This window comes from Lycium barbarum, chromosome 12 (genome assembly GCF_019175385.1).
Source record: "Lycium barbarum isolate Lr01 chromosome 12, ASM1917538v2, whole genome shotgun sequence".
Classification (NCBI taxonomy): Eukaryota; Viridiplantae; Streptophyta; class Magnoliopsida; order Solanales; family Solanaceae; genus Lycium; species Lycium barbarum.
In genome coordinates, this window is record NC_083348.1 from 5,948,071 (window position 1) to 5,965,879 (window position 17,809).

The following is a 17,809-nucleotide window of genomic DNA, read 5'->3' on the forward strand; positions in this document are numbered from 1 at the left end:
TTTTTCCACTCCAATATCCTTGCGTTCCTCTGTTGTTATGTGTCACTTTCTGAGTTTCTCTTAAAGGTCTTTAACTATCACTTGTTTTTACTTCTTGATTTCCATCTTTAGGGTTGGCTATCAAATAGCGCTAGGGTCCCCTCATATTATAGTTTTACTGTCATCCAGTAACCCGTAACCTGCTTGTTCCGATTGTCTCGGTTAAATCATTTCGTAATTTCCTTTACTCTAACTGGAAATACTTTAGGCATATTACCTCTTGTCGTTTCTCTATTTTTGACTCAAACTCTTCTATTGCCCCTTTACTCAAATTTGCTCTTAGTTCTCCTACCACGCATCCTATTGCAACCTTTACACGAATATGTGTAGGTGCTCAAATCAGCCTAGAAAATACCTTAGCGTTGCCACGCTAGTCTTTATGCAGACCCTATATCTTTCTCTTTTCTCTTTCAGTTGATATCAAGGCTCAACTATGGCTTTTTCCCTCAATACTAATTATATCTCTGTAGTTTTGCCTCAAACCATCTTATACCTTTCTTTGATGTATCTGAAATATCGCAATCACATTATTGTTACTGAATTCTTATTCTTCTTATCAAGTACTCACTTGGTCTTATTCTTCGCATACAAATATTTGTAGGTATAACTATTCCTGTACAATTCGTACAATCTGCATCCAATCTTAGTCATAGTCTTTCCTTCTCCTGGTTTATTCTACTCTACATATCTTATTGTACTAACACTCACTTGCTGTCTATTTCGCCATACTCCTTCCCTTCCTCTATTTATCATTTGGTTTTCTCATATCCTACTATAGGAGAGGTTTCCTATCCTTTCTCCTTTGCTACTTATATGTCACAATATCATTAGCCAATAACTCGGTTGCCAACATCTTAACCTCTAATCTAGTATAGCCTTGCTATCCTTTATAATATCTTTTAAGTTACTTGTAACCATTCTTTTGTCGTATTCTTCCTTTTTATAAGCATCCACCTTCTGATGTCATATTATCCAAGATCTTTACAAATAATTCTCAGCACTGTTTCAAATGCCATCTTGGCTTCTATCCGTTTATTGCTGGCGTTCAAATCTTACTAACTTGTTTCAGCAAGGGATCTCACTTGAAGTTAAAATATCCATATTAAATGTGTTGCAGTGTCGGTTTTTTTCATCTTACACTTGCATCTCTCTCATCCGCTTCCCCCCTTTTGGGTGTACCTACATCATTATATATTTATATTCTACTCTATGTCCCCATTTCCAATTTTCAAATTCATATGATTCTTTTCCAATACATTTGGTATATTGCACCATATCCATGTCTTTTCTTTATCATCTATAACTTAGATTACCCATGTATGAAACTCCAGCGCAATCACGAGGCGATGAGAACTCTCGATATATAGTACAAAATCTTATCTGATGGTTGGTACTCGAGTAATGTAACTAATGTAGCAATTTATCCGAAGCCACATTCCATTCATTCCAATCAATAATTAGCTAGTGCTTATAGTTCTTTCAAATTCTCAATTAGGTAGCACTTATATTCTAATGATAAGTGTCCCAAGTTTTCTTATAACACTATCTTTATCCCAACGGATATCACCTGTTTCCTCTAGTAAACTCACCATGCATCAGTTGTTTCACAAATCCACAATCCTTGTCCTTTAAGGATTTCACTATTTTCGAGGTGAGGTCACATATACGCAGTACTCCTTTATGCCTCATACTCTTTCTCTCTTATTGTATATCCAACGCTAACTTTAACTTACTCAAAATCATATCAAATTCGTCTTAATAGTGGTCTTGTCTTATCACCTTCTCGTCATACTACACCTTAAGTGCGTAGCTATATATTTCCCTTTTGTCCTATACTCATACTTAATTAACTACGTCTATCTTGAGTGCTTCCTTTAGTATTCCTTTCATTTCTCCAGTCTATGTCCATCTTTTATTTCGTGCATGAGGAATCTCATGCTACCCCTATATCCTTCGGAAAACACTGCTTCTACATAACCCCTTTCTCGTTTTCAAAACATATTTTGTTCATCTCTATTTGTTCTTATCATACCAGTCATTTCTGGCATTTATTCTGTCTTGTTGCTCATCTTCCTTTAGGTTGGTCTTTCACAATTCTGTCACTTGTATTACTCGTTTTCCAAGCTATACATGTCATAACGTATCATTACACTGTAATCCCACTCGCTTTCTTCTTATCTTCCTCTTTCTATTAACTCCTTCTCTTCCTGTGCTCGCTTTCGCTTTTGTTACCACTTGACTTTTATTCTGAACTTTCCCTATAGAACTTTGTAAGTCTTTCTTATTCGTTCTACATTTGCTTTTCCGTTTCACACTAATCACATCATATCCTTTAGTTACTTCCTTGCTAGGCTTTACTCATTTCTATAGCAATCCTTATGGTATTCATTTTACATCCTGCTCGTAATCCATCCTATAACGTAATATTTTTTTTACTTTATTCACGATTCTTACTATGTTTTAATTACACTCTATGGACTAGGCGTACTTAACCCTTCACCCTTTCTGATCGATCTTATCCTTATTATTTCACAAGCCGCCTTATCAATACCTTCTTAATTTGTCATCCTTTTTCCTCCTCCGTACTTTTATCTCAATCATACTATTACTCCTTTTCACTGTAAACCCGTCGTAATTTATCCCTACTTATCGGTTCACTCGATACCTCGATAAAATGTTTTGTTAAGAGTTGCCACCTTTTTCTAAATCATCCCTTAGTATCACAAGCCCTTCCAAATCATCGTAGCGTTTCCTCAACAACTATGAAATACATGATCCTAGACAGCACACAAGTTGAGTTTTCCTTCCACGAATTCCATCTCCAATTAGTCGATTAAGAACTAATAAAATGTCACCATGAAGCATTCTCCAACCACCACCAAAAGGAAACTAGAATCCGACAAGCACCATAGGACTTCTAGTGCTTGATTCACATGGTTTATCTCCAAATATGTTCTTGGGTCACGAACGAACTATTTAGTTCACAACTACTTGTTGTATGCTTGAATTCTTCCAATGAAGTGAAACTTAATTGATCGACGTTTTTGCCCTCCAATATGAGCTTTTCTAAGGTAAAAATGTGATTGGAAAATATTCTGGTCCGTCCGAATGAATTCAAAACTTTGCTGCTCATATATGCTTTCTCGAAATAAAATTTTATGAATAAGAATAATGCCTCTTACGGATGACATGGAGGGTATCTCTTAAAGCTTTAGTCCAACATAATAAATTTACCCTATCGGTATCACTTTCAAGACATATTATGAACTTATATCTCATTCTCTTCTTTTTCCTATTTCTGGGAAAATTTAGGCAGAGTTTCCTCTGTACTTCTTTCTATCCCAAAACCTGCACGCAGGAAATACCAACAATGCCTCACAGGGTCAACATATATACGCATATATCATATCGTATCATAGCCACACAGGGCTCCCGATTTCGAGTAAAAAGTATAAAGGTGTCGAAACTTACCTCACATATCGCACCTCGAGACGTACCTGATCCTTTAACGATACGTCCTGTTATACCTTCCTATCTACCTTCTCTTTCATTCTTTAACTTTACATTTCAATCATATTTCAATATCCTTACCTTATCCAACATGCCTCTTTCGCACCGTTACGTACCTGTGTACTCTGTAGCTTCCAATATCGTCAATCGCTTCCTTCTGTCGATGTCGTTCTTCAGCTGAAATCATAGGTTAGTATAAGTAATTTCATTTCCTATGGCTGGGCTCTATCGCACGATCTTAGATATGAAAGAAAGGTAACATCCTAAATGTCCTGTAGCTTCCTGTTTATAGATGTGGTGCACAACACACCGATAAACAAGACTCTACTAGACACGGTCTGTAGACACTCCGAGGACGAACTGCTCTGACACCACTTTTGTCACGACCCAACCCCGTGGGCCATGACGAGTGCCCGCCCTGGACACCCGTATACGTACCTGTTAGATATAGCCAAACTGAAACTACGAACAATATGGTAACTTACGAAAGAACTCTAACGGTTCATAATATCATCATATATATATATATGTATCCAGATAGACTATCTCCTGAGGAGTCACAACTAATCAGATCATAAAATGATACGCAAGCCGACAAGGCTGCCACTACATATCAATATCATGTCATATGCAAGCCGACAAGGCTGCCATTACAGATGGACATATACATGGCACAACGTTTTGACACAGCTGAACAGAACTTATACACAACCCACACGTATGTCTACAGACCTCTAAGAGTACGAATAGCGAAATATGACGAGACAGAGCCCCGTCGTACCCCTGGATAACATATACATATATATCATAAGATCTGTACTAAAAGTCTAGACTCCGGAACAACGGAGCTCTCCCAAAACAGCTGAGTAGAAGTCCTATGCTGAAAGTTCACCAACCGACTATCTGTACCTGCGGGCATGAAACGCAGCCTCCGAAGAAAGGGGGTCAGTACGGAATATGTACTGAGTATATAATGCATGAAATACAGTAAGAAGGATCATAACTGAAATAAGGAGTACAGAAAACAAGTGCAATGTCCAGAATACCAAAACACTTGCCTTTGAAACATAAATCATGCATGTCAATATCATATATCATATCCGACCCATTATGGGACTCGGTGAACATGGTCGCCACCCCGTCTTTGGGTCCATAACACGGCATAACACCATAAACACATCATAACACCGCAACACAGCATACTCCATAACACAGCATAACTCCATAATACAACATAACTCCGTAACACAGCATAACTCCATAACACAGCATAACTCCATAACACCATCTTACATATATATATATATATATATATATATATATATATCATATTCCGGCCCTCTAGCGAGGGACTCGGTGAACAATGCAGTGAGACTGTGCATGATAACATATTCTGGCCCGAGACTCAGTGAAAGACATATTGAGACATGCACGAGTGAAGTAGTGAGCAACCATATGCAAATTAAAATGTTTTCAAGGACTCAATGGAATAATCAAAACGAACTGTCATTTGAAAATCAGGACAATAGTCATATCAAATACCTTTCGGAAGTCACTGTGGATTATATCAGAATGGAACTTCTGGAATCATATATACGTATCAAGGTATATCAAAGACTCAATGGAATAATCAACACGAACTATCATTTTAAAGTCAAGACAATAGTTATATCGAATACCTTTCGAATGCCACTCGAAAACATATCAAATATCCCTCGAATGTCATCATGAAGTATATCAAAGATCCTTAAGCATCATAGTCATATGTCGATATAGTATGAAACATCTTATAGAAGGCTGGACATTAGTTATCATAGAGTTCCTAAGAATAGGAACTGATATATATCGACTATTATCCAACGTACAGAAAACTGAAGAGGGAAGCTCAACCAGTTAAGAGTTCTAACATCAAGAAGTGAATAAGAATCATAAATCACACTCAAAGCTTATGAATAGAATTACCCCAAAGTTCATATCATTCATCTCTTAGATCTAAGACATGCCAAAAGAAAGAAGGGACAACTTTACATACCTGTTAACGACTATTCGCAAACCCGTTCGCTTTGTCGCTCTTTTAGCCTATTTAATATAAAAATAATGTTATCGTTAGTAACTATACTTTCTAGTTCGTAATCCGTAGACCATCGCTTATAGAACTTATTCTTTAACTTATACTTTCTCGATTAGGGTTTTTCATTAGTTAAGGACTTAACGAAAATCGGGCAGCATTTCCCTGTATATTCGCTTAACCCGAATTCTCAATTATTCTCCTGTTATCACAGAAATACCAAAAATAGAGATATACATACAAAATTCTTACAATTCAGCCCATAACAATTCCAACAACCCAACAATCCTTCTTAATCCTTTTCAACCCACAATTTCGCATAACAACTATTTCATGCAATTTCTTACTTCCAATTTCATCCAATCAAATTTTAATCCTTCCATTACAACACTATTAATACAATTATACTATAAAACAAGAAAATCTTACCAAATTTTTCTCGGAGGAATTTTTACGCTCAATAGCTCCAATTTTACAATTTCTTCTTCTCCTACTTAAAATCCAATATTGCTATCACCTCCTTGAATTTTTATTGCACTTGGAATTTGATTAATTAAGCAACAAAATAAACGTTTTCCTTCAACCATGGCTGGCCGAGACCAGCCATGGAAATGCTCCCCTTTTTTCTCCTAAGTAATTTTTTTGGAAATGAACTTAATTGTCAACTTTGTTCACAAACCATACCTTATATATGGTTGTCCCCTAAGGGACACGTACCCTCCCTTGTGACTCACCATTTTTTTTGATTTGTCATTCTTTTTTTTTCTTTTTTTATTTATTTCGGGTGGGGCCCACTAATTATACTTAACTTAATTAATTTAATTAATCACTAATTATTACTTAATAATATAATAACAATTAATTAGTTCCTAATCTCCAATAATATTTCTACATTAAATAAAATTTATAGACAATTTATGTAATAATTAAACTTGAAAATTAAAGGTTCCTATTTCACGTCCGAAAATAATTCCGCCTTTAACTTGAGTCGATTTGCTTGCGAATAATTAGACGCATAAATATACGGGGTATAACACTAAAGGAGGACAACCATTTCAAGAAATTAATGATAGCATTGTAAGCTCACATGCTACAACATTCGAGGACGAAAGTTTCTAAGGGGGGAAGGATGTTACACCTCGCACTTTCAGAGCATGATAATTCCACGTAATTCACCATATTAATGGAGTATCGGAGATGTCCCATGATGTTTTGGAAGGTACAAGCCATGGGAAGTACGTAACAATGAAGTAAAGGATGAATTACTATCTCGTAAGTCGTAACCGGGAAGGACAAGCTTGAAACCAATGGATATGATCATTATCAAGTATGATTAATGTTAAATATTAGGTATGGAGAGTTTCGGAAGATTCCGGGACCAACCAAATTGAAGAAAATAAGTTTATCAAAAACAATTTTAAAAAGTTGGCAGAATTTTGGGTCAACTTTGGAGGGGTATATCTCCAGGTATATTAGGAGTTTTAAGGTGTTTCAAAAGTCGAACATGAATTTCATCGAGTCTAGTTTGCAACGCAATAAACCGCTCGTCAAAACGACATCAGACTAGAGAGTTATGGCCATTTTAAGATGACCCATCCAAGCTGCCAAGTGGTTTCCACGGATCCCACTTGGGAAAGTTGGTGGAACCGACTTATGAGGGGTATAAAAAAAAACCCCCATAAACCCTATTTTTTCAGCATGTTAGACTCCCATGAGTTGTAGAAATCTCCTAACACATCTCCCAAACATTTATAGCCCATTAAATAAAGAATTTAACAAGATTACACCAAACTAGTCCATGAAAGGTGATTATTCTTGCTTCCACTTAATGTTGTGGTGAGTTTGGTCTTGATGAAAGTTGGTGTGGCTAATGTTCTTAAAGTTGGTGTGGCTAATGTTCTTCAAGTATAAGGTATGTTCTTCATCCTATCTCTTATATTGAGTCGATTTGAAGGTTTAGCAAGTCTTAAAAGTGAAAATAGTTATGGAGGAGCGGTCATAAAGTGCAGTGTTGTAGTTATAGAGTTCATGGACTAATTTGAGCATGTTGTGGCCGTGTGGTTTGGCTGATTTCCATGTATATGGATAGTATCTAATGTTGTTGCTGTATTGATAAAATTATGCTCCTTGATTGGGATGAAAGGAAATGTATATTGTTGTTGTATGTTGAAAAACATCGTGTGAGATGTTTTATGGAATATTTGGGTATTGATGATGAGGTTGTTGATAATAGTATTGCTATTGTTGTTGTTTTATTGGTATTGTGATGTCGGGCTAGGGATATAAACAGGGGAGATGTTGCCCGAATTTCGGCAGATTCTAAAGGGGTTTAATTTGAAGGTTTAAGATAAGCATGTGACGATAAGCCTAACAATAATATGAATTCTCTTGAATGTAGATTTACGAGCTCGGGAGAATAAACGTTCAGTATTAGAAGACCGAAAATGTATGTTAAGGTTGTTCCTTCTTTTCTTGGCATGTTTCCATTTATGGTAAGAGCGTGATAAACCTTATGACTCGAGTTTTGTCAAAGTAGAGCTTGTCATATAGTTGTGTAGTTTCCGAGTGTTATTGTCACGACCCAACCCCATGGGTGACGACTAGTGCCCGAACTGGACACTCGTATACGGACCTGTTCAATATAGTCAAACTGAAACGAAGAATAATATGGAAATTTGTAAAAACAAACGAAGGGTTCGCAACACCATATATCATAAACCTGTCTCCTAAGGAGTCACAGCTAACCACAGCATAACATAATACGCAAGCTGACAAGGCTGCCACTATACACGGGAATATCAAAAGCAAACCATATAGACACAGCTGACCAAAACATATATACAACCCACACATATGTCTACAGACCTCTAAGAGTATCAATAGTGAAATATCACGGGACAGGGCCCCGCCGTACCCCTGGATAAACATAAGTCAACATCAAAAGATCTGTACCAAAATAAACTAGGATCCGGAACAATGGAGCTCTCCAAACAGCTGAGTAGAAGTCCTAGGCTGGAGGATCACCAAATCGAGTATCTGTACCAGCGGGCATGAAACGCAGCCCCCCAAAGAAAGGGGGTCAGTACGAGATATGTACTGAGTATATAAAGCATGAAATATAATAAGGAGGATCATGACTGAAATAGAGATTACATGAGACAAGTATGAAAATCCAGAAATCACTGTACCTGTGCCTTATGAAATGAAAATCATGCGTAGCTATATCATATACCATATCCGGCCCATTATGGACTCGGTGAATAAAGTTGTATACATGTATACCATGCCCGGCTCGTCAGGGGTCTCGGTGCCATCATCACATCATTATATCATCACATCATATATATATATATCGTACCCGGCCCTCTAGTGAGGGACTCGGTGAACAATGCAATGAAACTGTGCACGAAAACATACCCGGCCCAGGACTTGGTGAAAGATATATTACGGCATGCACGAGCAGAGTAGTGAGCAACCATATGCAAACTAAATCATATTTGAGACTCAATAGAATAATCAAAATGAACTATCATTTGAAAATCAAAACAATAATCATATCAAGTACCCTTCGAATGTCACTATGAATTATATCAAAATAGGACGGCTAGAGTCATAGACACGTATCAAGACATAATGAAGTATGTTCTGGAAATCAATAACGTTAGCCATCCTAGTGTCTCTAAGAATTGGAGTTTCTTTGGAGTTCATACATTCATCGTCTATTTGTCTCACATAGACCATGCCAAAAAGAAAAAAGGGTTATCTTTACATACCTTTGGCGCTTAACCCGTGACTTGATATGTGTACGCTGCCCAAAGTATTTCAACCTATATTAAGACGTCAAGACTAAGGTTAAACTACGGAAAGGCATAAAACATACTTCAACGTTAGTAGATTATTTCTAGACAATTGGACAGCACCTCGCCTATATCGCTCACTCTCCTCACATCTAAGCCAACTATACAACAACCAAAATAGCATCAACCACAGCATATCTAAGTCATTGCATCAAGAACTAATCAAAACAAGATCCAAGGATACCCCAAAACAGCCCACACAACACTCCAAATCAGTCCACATATTACAACATTCAATAATAGTCGACATAACGACTACGACATATTCAAGTTACTCTTAATAATCTATAGCCACGATACTTCATCGAAACGACCTTATAATAGTCTAACAATTACAACTACCCAAAATCAATCTTTCGGACTACTAGAGGTAGTTTTAAACTTATCTTTTCTTTCGAATCGAGCAACACAACAATCAGTGACTATTATCCATATACAAGCAAATCACATCAATAACTTAACAATATCATGCCCCAAACAGCCCCTAATTACAACAAGTCCTAAAACAGCCCATGAAATCAATACAAATTCTAGCATGATTTAAGCTTTCCTTTCACAAATTCCACATCCACCAAATTATACAAAGACCAAATCATCTCTAAAACATGTAGGAAGGAATAAATCTTACCTTAGCAAGCTTGGCTTCTTAAAAGTTTTGCTGGAAAATCATAAATCCTCTTCTCAATAAATGAAGCTTAGGAGAGAGCTCCAAACAACTACAGCCGTATGCAGCTGCTACTAATAGATTTATTCAAAGGGGTATGGGAGTTAATAGAAATATTTTTCATTCCTCCAAAGAATAGTATTGCTCCTTCAACCAGAAAATGGGATTAATGTTGCTGGAAATGTTTGTACCCTTTAAAGATAAGTTTCTACTATATAAAATAAGGTGTTGGATTAAGTTGGCTCCTTGCACCCTAGAAGGACACGTTAGGACCACCCGTAGTCATTAGAGGTTGTCCATGTGAATAAATAATTCACATGCCAACATTCAGCTTACCCACTAATTTAATGTATTAACCTTCCACTAAAAATCCAATGTTTAACCAATTAGCCACATAATTAATTTCTTGATCTCAATTTACTTTAATAACAATCATTTTTAATACGCTTCATATACTCATTGCCATGATTATGTGACATAGCACTAGTCCATAGTCCCTTTTGGTACACATAAAATATTATTCTCAATCACCGTGGTCACACTTGTTAATTCCTAAATCATTTCGGGACCTCAAACTCTTTGTACACCAAGTTCTCGATTTTCATCCATGAATATGATCGAATTCTCCCTGCTTGGGTAATTTTTCTCATATTGGACGATTAAATTTTTCTAGTCCAAAAATACGAGATATTATAGCTTGGACCGTATTTCACTCACAACAGATTGACAAAACTTATTTTCTTCGATTGGTTTAACTTCTAATCCTTACGATACATCTTTACCATCAATGTAACCACCTATAAGGCTGGGGGTTAACCTCATTTCCGTTACTAATATTATTTAACTTGCACGCTTTCCAATGCATGAAAACACGGTATGTAACATCCTTCCCCCCTTTAGAACATTCGTCCTCGAATGTTAAGCTAGTCTTGTATAGGTATATTGGTTATGGTGATCTTATGACGAATCAATTACTCTTCTATCATGCTGTGACTTTCCTTGCTTAACTTAATACCATTCTCCACCTGACTAAGTTAATATTGAATTTCCAAAGAAAGTGGTCATAACTTAGATACTTCCGTAATTGACTGCAACTTACTATATCCATCTATACTGGAAGCTTAAGTCAAGTTTTTTTTTTTTTTTTTTGTGGAGTAATCTTTTTAATCCTTTGACATGCACTATTTACAACATTCCCTTTGAATAATTGAAAACGATTTTTTGACTCTCGGTCACAATACTTCCTTGATTCCTCAGGAATATCCTTTCAAGAGATATAAATAAGTCACTCTCCTGATACGATTCTCCTTCATACTTGACTCGTCGATCCCCCCCCCCCCCCCCCCCCCTTTTTTGGCACAACTAGTCTAGAAACCTTTCGTACTTATTGTTACTTCTTCCCATAATCTTAATCATATAGCCATTACCTCTATACCCACATTATTAAATCAACCATGCGAATCATTTGTTGCATACTGATACCATGTCATCTCTTGACCTCTCGCGATTACGTAATAATCAGGAACGTTCTTCTTATCTTTAGAATCCTCTTCGGGTGTCTCTTCTCGCTTCACATATATCTGAACAAACGTTAAAATACATGATGATCTTAAGGGGTTTGAATTCCCATGTTAATCATGTCCCATAATGAATCTCTCGAGAGCACTCTTTCGTTAGTCGATTACCCTCAATTTACTATAAAGCATTTCGGATCTTCTAAGTAACCATTCCCGTAATATTTCCTCTTGCACTTTCCTTTCAAGGTAATAATTCCACATCGTTGTCTTTACTCTTCTCTTTATTTTCCCAGTTGGTTGACAGTTGTATTGCAAGCTTTCTGCTGAAATGTTACTCTCTCTTGTCTGCATACTGTTCAGTTGTACTAGCACTGATTGATTCTGACTTGTATTCATGGTGCACTTAGTCATAACTCGACTCTTTCTTCTTCTATAAGTTACTCCCTTAAGATGTATCGTTCACTTCATCTTGCCTTTTAATCTTTAAATAAGATTTTATAACGCGCAGACGTCCCTCGTCAATTTATTAGACTTTACAATACTTGGAGTATTTCATGCCTCTGATAACCTGTAGACCCTTCGCAAACTCTACGAGTAAAACGAAATTTCCCAAGGTGTAACATTATTTTACTTCAATAACCTTACATTGCTTTGCAGTTACAGTCCATATTATGGAATCTTCAGCATCATGTATCACTTCTCGACTTCTTTAAAAGACTTTTACTGTCACTTGACCTTTTAACTCTTAATCTCGATCTTTAGAGTTTGCTATCAAGTAGCACTGGAGTTCCCTCATATTATAACTTTACATAGCTGCTCTGTGATCTGTCTGTTATTAACTGGTATAATTCTGAAAGAATTTTTGATTTGATATATAAATTCACTGTCATCCAGTAACCAGCTTGTTCTGATCGTCTCGCTTAGACCATTTTACAATTTCTCTTAATCCAACTTGTAACACTTTTGGCATATTATGTCATGTCGTTTCTTATCATACTCCTTTCTCTTCCTTTATTCACCCCTTTGATTTTCTCATATCCTACTATAGGAGATTTTCTATCCCTTCTCCTTTGCTACTTGTAATTCACAATATCATTAGCAAACAACTCTATTGCCAACATCTTAGCCTCTAATCCAGTATAGCATTGTTATCCTTTATAATATCTCTTAAGTTACTCATTCCCATTCTCTTGCCGTATTCTTTCTTTTTATAAGCACCCGCTTTCTAATGTCATATCATTCAAGACCTTTACTAATGATTTTTAGCCCTATCTCAAATACCATCCTGACTTCTACCCATTTATTGCTGGCTTTCAGATCTTACTAACTTGTTTCAACAAGGGATCTCAATTGAAATTTAAGCACCTATATCAAATATATTTCAGTGTCAATTGTTTCCACTTTACACTTGCTTTTCTCACACCCGCTTCCCCCCTTTAGGGTGTACTTATACCATTATCTGTTTATATTCTGATCTACGTCCCTATTTCCACTCTCAAATTCATCTGATCCTTTTTTTTTCAACTCACTTGGTATACTGTACCATATCCATGTCTTTTCTTTATAATCTATTACTTTGATTATCCACGTACGAAACCTTAACAAAATCATGAAGCGAAGAGAACCTTTCTATATATAGTACAAAATCTCATATGACCATTTATACTCGAGTAATGCAACCCATGTAGGAACTCATCCAAGGCCACATTCCACTTACTCCAATCAATAATTAATTAGTACTTATAGTCTCTCCAAATTCTCAATTAGGTAGCACTTATATTCCGATGATAAGTGTCCAAAGTTTTCAGGTAATACTATCTCTATCCCAACCTACATCATCTGTTTCCTTTAATAAATTTACAATACATTATTTGTTCCTTAGGCCTACAGTCCTTGTCCTTTAAGGATTTCACTATTTCCGAGATGAAGTCATATACACGCAGTACTCCTTTATGCCTTATGCTCTTTCACCCTTGTTGTGTACCCAACACTGGCTTCTAACTTACTCAAAATCATATCAAGTTCATCTTAATAATGGTCTTATCTTATCACCTTGTCATCGTACTACACCTTTAAGTTCATAGCTATTTTTATTTTATACTTGTACTCAATTAATTACGTCTATCTTGGTTGCTTCCTCTAGTATTCCCTTACCATATCTCCAGTCTATGTCCACCTTTTACTCTGTGCACGAGAAGTTCATGCTACCTCTGTATCCTTCGGAAAACACTACTTCTGTATAATCCCTTTCTCATTTTCAAAACGTATTCTGTTCATCCCTATTTGTCCTTATCATCCCAGTCCTTTTTCTGGCACTCATTCTACCTCGTTGCTCATCTTTCTATAGTTTGGTTTTTTACAGTTCTGTCACTTCTATACTCGTGTTCTCGGCTATACATGTCATAACCTATTACTGCACTGTTATCTCGCTTTCTTCTTATTTCCTTCTTTCAATTAACTCCTTCTTCTCTTGTGCTCGCTATCATTTCCATTATCACGTAATCTTTATTCTGAACTTTCCCTATAGAACTTTATAAGTCTTTCTTATTCGTTCTATACCTTGCCTTTCCATTTCACATTTGGCTTTATACTTTAGTCGCATAGATCACGTCATATCTTTTAGTCACATCCTCACTAGGCTTTACTCATTTTCATAACAATCCTTATTATATTTACATTATATCTTGTTCATAGTTAATCCTATAGTGTAACACTTCTTAACCTCATTCACGATTCTTACTAGGGTTTAACTACACTCTATGGAGTAGGCGTACTTAACCTTTTACCCTTTCTGATCAATCTTATCCTTAATATCTCACAAGCTGTCTTATCAATACATTCATATTCGTCACAATTCTCCCTCCTCCGTACTCTTATTATCTCAATCATACTATTACTCCTTTTAACTATAAACTCGTCGTAATTTGTTCCTGCTTATCGATTCAGTCGATACCTCAATATAATGCCCTATTAAGATTTGCTAGCCTTTTCTAAATCATCCCATAGTATCACAAGCCCTTCCAAATTATCCATTTTTTTTACCATATCGATATCGACCTCATGATTACTATTACCATCAATTCAACAGTTAACTTATTCCTCGAAGTCAGCTGTACTCACCACTTAGTCAAATCGTATCATTACTATTGACACGACCTTTCAAGAATATTACAAACTTATATCTCATTCTTTTTTTATTTCTAGGAAAATTTTGGCAGAGTTTCCTCTGTATTTCTTATTATCTCAAAACGTGCACGCAGGAAATACCAACAATGCCTCAACAGGGCCAACATATATATATATATATATATATATATATATATATATATATATATATATATATATACATCATATCATAGCCACACAGGGCTCCCAATATCAACAACCGTATGAAAATGACGAACTTACCTCGTATGTCCAACTCAAACTGTATCTGTTATACTTTCCTGTTTACTTTCCCTTTCAATCTTTAATTGCAGGTTTCAATCACACCTGCAACATTCATACCATATCTGACATATACCCTGCTTACCTATCTTTTTACTGATTCCTTCAGCTTCTTCTGTTCATACTTTATAACTGAACTTATCATCAATACATATACATTCAAACTGAACTTATCATCATCATATATACATTCAATCCATTTTCTTACTATACTTACAATAACTTACCTTGATGATGGCCACTTTGCCATTCTGTATATACAAATTTTGATAACGTAACCTCGATGAAATATCTTGCCTCTGTAACTCCCAGTAGCATCATTTACCCTCTCTTGTCGACACCACTCTCCTGCTGAAATCAAAGGTCAGTATATAAGGGATATCATTTCCTATCTCTTGGCTCTATCGTACAATCTAGAGTAAGAAGGAAAGGTAACATCATAAATGTCCTGTAGCTTCCTGTTTATAGATGTGGTGCACAACACACCGATAAGCAAGACACTACTAGACACGGTCTGTAGACACTCCGAGGATGAACTGCTCTGAGACCACTTTTGTCACGACCCAACCCCATGGGTCATGACTAGTGCCCGAACTGGACACTCGTATACGGACCTGTTCAATATAGTCAAACTGAAACGAAGAACAATATGGAAATTTTTAAAAACAAACGAAGGGTTCATAACACCATATATCATAAACCTGTCTCCTTAGGAGTCACACCAAACCATAGCATAACACAATACGCAAGCTGACAAGGCTGCCACGATACACGGGAATATCAAAAGCAAACCATATAGACACAGCTAACCAAAACTTATATACAACCCAAACATATGTCTACAGACCTCTTAGAGTATCAATAGTGAAATATGATGGGACAGGGCCCCGCCGTACCCCTGGTTAAACATACGTCTACATCAAAAGATCTATATCAAAATAAGCTAGGCTCCGGAACAATGGAGCTCTCCAAACAGCTAAGTAGAAGTCCTAGGCTGGAGGATCACCAAATCGAGTATCTGTACCTGCGGGCATGAAACGCAGCCCCCCGAAGAAAGGGGGTCAGTACGAGATATGTACTGAGTATATAAAGCATGAAATACAATAAGGAGGATCATGACTGAAATAAAGATTACAGGAGACAAGTATGACAATCAAGAAATCACTGTACCTGTGCCTCATGAAATGAAAATCATGCGTAGCTATATCATATACCATATCCGGCCCATTATGGACTCGATGAATAAAGTCGTATAAATGTATAACATGCCCGACCCGTCAGGGGTCTCGGTGCCATCATCATATCATATATATATATATATATATATATATATATATATAAATATATATATATATACCATACCCGGCCCTCTAGTGAGGGACTCGGTGAACAATGCAATGAAACTGTGCACGAAAACATACCTATCCCGGGACTTGGTGAAAGATATATTACAGCATGCACGAGCAGAGTAGTGAGCAACCATATGCAAACTAAATCATATTTGAGACTCAATAGAATAATCAAAATGAACTATCATTTGAAAATCAAGACAATAGTCATATTAAGTACCCTTCGAATGTCACTATGGATTATATCAAAATAGGACGGCTAGAGTCATAGACACGTATCAAGACATAATGAAGTAAGTTCTTGAAATCAATAAAGTTAGCCATCCTAGTGTCTCTAAGAATTGGAGTTTCTTTGGAGTTCATACATTCATCGTCTATTTGTCTCACATAGACCATGCAAAAAAAGAAAGAAGGGTTAGCTTTACATACCTTTTGCGCTTAACCCGTGACTTGATATGTATACGCTGCCCAAAGTATTTCAACCTATATTAAGACGTCAAGACTAAGGTTAAGCTACGGAAAGGCATAAAACATACTTCAACGTTAGCAGCTTATTTTTAGACAATTGGGCAGCACCTCCCCTATATCGCTCACTCTCCTCACATCTAAGCCAACTATACAACAACCAAAATAGCATCAACCACAACACATCTAAGTTATTGCATCAAGAACTAATCAAAACAAGATCCAAGGATACCCCAAAACAACCCACATAACATTCCAAATCAGTCCACATATTACAACATTCAATAATAGTCGACATAACGACTACGACATATTCAAGTTTCTCTTAATAATCTATAGCCACGATACTTCATCGAAACGACCTTATAATAGTCCAACAATTACAACTACCCAAAATCAATCTTTCCAACTACTAGAGGTAGTTTTAAACTTATCTTTTCTTTCGAATCGAGCAACACAACAATCAGTGATTATACATATACAAGCAAATCCCATCAATAACTTAACAACATCATGCCCCAAACAGCCCCTAATTACAACAAGTCCTAAAACAGCCCATGAAATCAATACAAATTCTAGCATGATTTAAGCTTTCCTTTAACAAATTCCACATCTACCAAATTATACAAAGACCAAATCATCTCTAAAACATGTAGGAAGGAATAAATCTTACCTTAGCAAGCTTGGCCTCTTAAAAGTTTTGCTGGAAAATCATAAATCTTCTTCTCAATAAATGAAGCTTAGCCGAGAGCTCCAAACAACTACAGCCGTATGCAGCTGCTACTAATAGATTTATTCAAAGGGGTATGGGAGTTAATAGAAATATTTTTCATTCCTTCAAAGAATAGTATTGCTCCTTCAACCAGAAAATGGGATTAAAGTTGCTGGAAATG